Source organism: Hipposideros armiger, unplaced genomic scaffold (assembly GCF_001890085.2).
Source record: "Hipposideros armiger isolate ML-2016 unplaced genomic scaffold, ASM189008v1 scaffold_107, whole genome shotgun sequence".
NCBI lineage: Eukaryota > Metazoa > Chordata > Mammalia > Chiroptera > Hipposideridae > Hipposideros > Hipposideros armiger.
The window spans coordinates 2,794,339-2,799,889 of NW_017731457.1; the positions used below are offsets into that span (position 1 = coordinate 2,794,339).

A 5,551-nucleotide genomic window follows, 5' to 3' on the forward strand; every position below is an offset into this window, starting at 1 on the left:
CTAGTCGCCGTTTTCAATATAGCTGCAGGGGGGGGCGCAGTCCACCATCCCATGCGGGAGTCGAACCGGCAACTTTGTTGTTAAGAGCACACGCTCTCACCAACTCAGTGGCAGCTCAGCTCGGAGGCAGCTCACTGGCCCATGTGGGAATCGAACTGGCAACCCTGTTGTTCAGAGCTTTTACTCTAACCAACTGAGCCATCCAGCCAGCCCAAGAAGTCATTCTTGATTCTTTTTCTTACATCCATTCCATCAGCAAATCTTTTCAGCCCTAACTTCAAAATATACCCAGAGTCAACCTCTTCTTACCTCCTCCATGTCATCCTAATACAGTAATACATTTCTCAGCTAGGGTGATTTCGCCCCCGAGGGGGAATTTGGCAAATTCTAGAAATACTTGTGGCAAGTTGGGGAGGAGGGTAGATTCTTGCTTTTATAACTGGGCAAATGCAGCTAAGCATCTTACAATGCACAGGACAGGCCTCCACAACAAAGAATTATTTGGCCTAAAATGTCAGTAGTGCCGAAGTGGAGACTCTGCTGGGATACATGCCATCACCATATTGCACCAGGACTTGGCAGTAGCCTAATTGGTCTCCTCGCTTCCATGCTTGCCCCTCGAAATACATTCTCTGCGTAGTGACCAAGCATCATTTTTTACTCTCCTGCCCTCATCCTTGAGTGGCTTCCCACTAGAATTAGATCTAAAGGCCCACAAGGCCCTTCATGAATTGGTCCCTGGCCACCTGTGTGAGCTCATCTCCCATCACCCCTCTCATTCATTCTGCTTCAGCCGCACTGGCCTCCTTTGCTATTCCTTGAACACACAAGCCTGTTCCTGCCTCAGGGCCTTTGCACGTGCAATTTCCTTGGCCTGGAGCTGTCTTCCCCCAGATATTTGCATGACTCAGACTCACTCCCTCACCTCATTCAAGTCTCTGCTCAATGTCACCCCCTTGGAATGTCCTTTCCTGACCACCCTCTCCAAATTAGCAGTCCCCATCACTTTTTTTTAGAAATTTTATTGAAGAACAGTGTGTTTTTCTAGGACCCATCAGCTCCAAGTCAAGTAGTTGTTTCAATCTAGTTGTGGAGGTGCAGCTTAGTGGCCCATGTGGGAATTGAACCAGCAACCTTGGTGTTATGAGCCTGTGTTCTAACCACCTGAGCTAACCGGTTGCCCCAGCAGTCCCTATCACTCTTTATCCTGATGGTTCTGTTAGAACAATCTGATGCCCCTGAAACTGTAACACCACACCCCTGACTATAGCAGGTGAGCAGGTGGTCTAAACACCTGTCAGTCAGGCACACACAGAGCCTCTTAGAAAGTGTTCAAATAGTCTTTTGCTTGTAGTTTAAGAAACAGTCGATACAGCTTGCCCACTGAGAAAGGCACTCAAGTATAGGGTCTTTGATCTACATCTCAGGGTATACAACATGGCCTTCCCCAGAGCTGGCAGAAAACGTGCCCCACACAATAACCGGCTGGATAGGGAATGTAGCATGAAGAATAGCCCCCCTTGCTGGATTAGTGTGGACATCAGGAATAAGGAGTATAAAGGCCAGGAGTGTGTGTGTGTGTGTGTGTGTGTGTGTGTGTGTGTGTGTGTGTGTTGAGGGGCAGACATGTCCAAATAAGGTTGATGGAAACAAAAATGGGTTCAGTGGTACTATCTGTGAAAAGTTTAAACATGCATACCTCTGACCCACAAATTCACTTCTAGGAATTGATCCTACAGAAATATCCATGCAAACATGGAAAGATAGACATACAAGGAAGCTCTAGTTTGTAGCAGTGGAAAAATTGCAACCATCTAAATGTTCAGCAAGAGGACATTGGTTGGATAAATTGTGGTACATCCATATAATGTCATATTCAGCCATCAAAAAGAATGATTTTCAACATAAAAGATGTCCCCACATCTTGTTATGTGAAACAAAATTTGCATAACAATGTCAAATATGATCCCCATTTTAAAGTGTATCTTTAAAATAAACTTTTTCTTTTGGAATAATTTTAGGTTTACAGAAAAGTTGCCAAGAGTACACAGAGTTCCTATGTATTCTTCACCTAGTTTCCCCTAATGTTAACAAAAATCTTACATAACCACGATACATTTGTCAAAACTGATACATTGATATTGTTGCATTAATATTAACCAAACTTCAGACTTTATTTGGACACTCTAAGTTTTCCCACTGTTTTTTTTTTTTTTTTTGTTCCAGGACCCAATCCAGGATACTACACTGCATCTAGTAAGTGTTTTGAAATGTTTATATATACATAGAAAAAAATATCTGGGAGGATTCACCACAAACTGTTAACAAGGGTTGGGAGTGGAAGGGAGTGGATTTTGTTTTTACTTTAGATACTTCTTTATTTTAAGGTAATTTGTAACACTTTACAATAAAAAGCAAAAAGATTATACAAAATATCCATTTTCCTTAGCTGTAACCAAGGTCACATACTTGGTTGAATGGGCTATACATTTTGTATACCATTTGACATATAATGAAATAGTGAAAAGTTTCCCACATACTCCAGAGCTCCTTTCCTTTTATACCCCTAGATTTCTTTTCACCTCACTCACTGCACAAAAAACGTGCCAAGTTTCAGCCCATCGGGGTCCCTCCAGCTAAAGTCTGGCTACAGAATTCATAAAATAGCGTAAGATCAGCAGCGGGTGCATATGTGTGTCTATCAAATTTCAGCTGCCCCACAGTTTGTGGCTATTCTTCTTCTTTATCATATGCCAGCTACTTTGTCTTCCCAGGGTGACAGGCAGAAAGGAAATTCCTATTTTTCAATCATCTACTGAATATCTAACATGAACTAGCTGGGAAGATGGGTGGGTATATATACCCTAACACTTGTTTGTATTGGAGTTATTTACCTGGGCATATCTCCCTGCCTCACACACACATTGGGTGTTATTAATTCTACTATACAGTGTCAGGGAGACAGTAAGGTATAGGGACAAAGGAACAGGAACTGGGGCCCGACAGACCTGGGGCTGAATCTCGGTTTGGATCCTTGCCTGTGGTGTGACCTTGGATACAACTTCTCTGAGTGCTTGTTCACACATCTGTAACATGGGACCAATGGCACTTCCCCACATGGATATAAGGGTTAGGGCACTTAGCCTAGTCCCGGAATATTGTGAGTAAATAATAAATGGTAATTACTATTATAGCAATTTTATCATTATTTATGAAAGTGCCCTAAAAAGTCAACTTTCTTTTATGATTTGTGTTTTTGGGGGGAGGGAGGGTCATATTTAGCAAATACTCTCCACCTTACCCTGCCTTAGGAAGTTATATTTCCTTCTAAAAGTTTTACAGTTTTGTTCTTTCACATTAATGTATTTAGAATTCATTTTTATGTGTGAAGTAGAAATTCAATTTTTTCCCATGTGGATAATAATTGTCACAGCTCATTTTATTGAGTTGTCCATCTGTTCCCTCGTTTATGTATTACACTGGGTTGTTGGAAAAGTCATGACACATTTTTGCAACAAAAAACATAGAAAAAATATGTCATGACTTTTCCGACAACCCAATATTTCCACATACGCAAATAGTTGTTTCTGGGCTCTCTTACCTATTCCACTATTGATTTTATTTTATTATTTTATTTTTTGTCCTAATAGCACCTTGCTTTAATTACCATGACTCTATAATATATCTTAGTATCTGTTAGGGTGTGTCTCTCACATTGTTCTTTTTCTTCAAAAGTCTTAGCTTCCTTGGTCCTTAGCCTTTCCATATAAATTTTAGAATCAGTTTCTCAAGTTANAGCTGATTTACAAGAACAAAACAAACTAATAGTTAAAAATAAAAGCAAAACATTTTTGCACTTTTGTAAATCATCACCTTGAGGTGTGAAAAATGGATTCGGACAGTGGGCGTTTCCTGATATGAGAAACTGCAGGCTCCCAGGAGCCAATTCACTGATTTATCTCCTCAAAGATCTTTTGGAAACAGCTGGGCTGGGCTGGTGTGTAAGAAAAGCTGGTGTACAGTGTGTGAGTGGATTCCCATGGGGCCTCCATATTCTGGAATGCCTTTCCCAAGTGGAGTGCCTCTTCCACTTTTCAGCTGCCTGGGAGGACAGTGACACAAATGCTTTGATAATTCCATTTAGGTCAGTTATGAAAAGGCCTCCTAATGTACTAACAGCTTTCCCTGTTCTCAGGAAATTTGTTGCATTAAATCTGCCCAGAGTGCCCAAATTGCCTTTCTTTCTTGGTGTGTCTGTCTAGGCAAGATGGCTGAAGTAAGAATCCACTGAATCCACTGAATCCACTTTCATTTCATTGTGAAATGAAAGTCTCATTGTGAAATGCATTTGCACTGTCACAAAGTGCAATTTCCACAGAACATGCCAAAGTGAAATCCAGAGGACAGAAGAGACATGCCAAATATTTCCCTTTAGAGTCACTGACGTGTCATTCTTTGATCTTCCATAGACAACCATAGGGAGCATGTTTGGTGAAGCACTGTGTTGAAGGAGAGTTCTGTATGACCAGAGCCAGGGTGCCCTATGTTTGTCCAGCTTTTTCACAAGCAGCCTAAGCCCTAAAGGCTGCTGAGGGAGAAACATCCCGAGGGAAAATTCTCTTGTATTGGGCAACCACTGCCCAGAGGAACCTTCTGGCAGCAGTTGCCACATTCTGAGAATCAAGCAGACCCTACTGGCCAGAAACCGCATTTTTTTTTAATACAATGTTTTTTTAAACTTAGTTTTATTTATTTATTTATTTTTGTATTTAGAGGAAGTAGGTCCACTGTGTGTGGTCAAGGAAGAATAAATGGCTCCCATATCAATCAGGAAATTAACAGGCTTACCTACTGCATCAAGGGTCACCGGCAGTTCCTCCCCTGTGATGAGAATTGCCTCTTTCCTCTGTGGAACAGATCTTTTTCCTCTGGGGAGCCCCTGGGAGCCCCAGGCCCACCAGTCAACCACAGTCATTTTTGGGAAAGGAGTTGGTCTCCTCTCTTCAGAACAGGGGGCAATCCCTCCTCCAGTGCCCTTTTAGTTTACACAGGGGGCATGGCTGCTTCGCAGGATTAGGACACTCCTTACTCCAGTGGTCTGGGCTTGCACATCCAAAGCCTTTTCTGGGGTTGCTGGGGTTCCCTAAGGTGGCTTCAGCCCTGGTTTGTCTATAACTGCCGCTAAAAGTATGGCCTGTCTCTGGCCTCATCTCCAGTCTCATTGTTTCTTCTTTCCTCGTTTTCCCTGTCTCAGTTGTTAAAGACATTTAAACAAATTCCCTGGCCTTTTTCAGGATCTGAGCCTCTTTATCAGGGATGTAACAGTGGACCAGATAACAGCATATAATAATATGCTGCCAGCTTAAGGAAAACATTAGGCTAAGTTTCTTTATATTGGCCTATACTCTAATGCTGAGGAGGGCACATGAACTCTAGCAGTCCTAAAATACAGAAGTTTACATCCTTAGTTTTATTTTTAATTGTGGTAAAATACATGTAACAAAATTTAGCATCTTAACCATTTTTAAGTGTATGGCTCAGTAGTGTTCAG

At 41.8% G+C, this 5,551-nt stretch overlaps 1 long non-coding RNA gene across 1 annotated transcript in view; it reads left to right on the forward strand.

Moving 5' to 3' along the window:
- The window catches only part of LOC109385041 (uncharacterized), a 68,689-nt gene that overhangs the window by 48,492 nt on the left and 14,646 nt on the right, over positions 1–5,551 (forward strand). Inside the window, exon 2 of the long non-coding RNA XR_002124544.1 lies at positions 2,227–2,256. This is a non-coding gene — a long non-coding RNA (uncharacterized LOC109385041). The remainder of the gene's footprint in view (positions 1–2,226; positions 2,257–5,551) is intronic.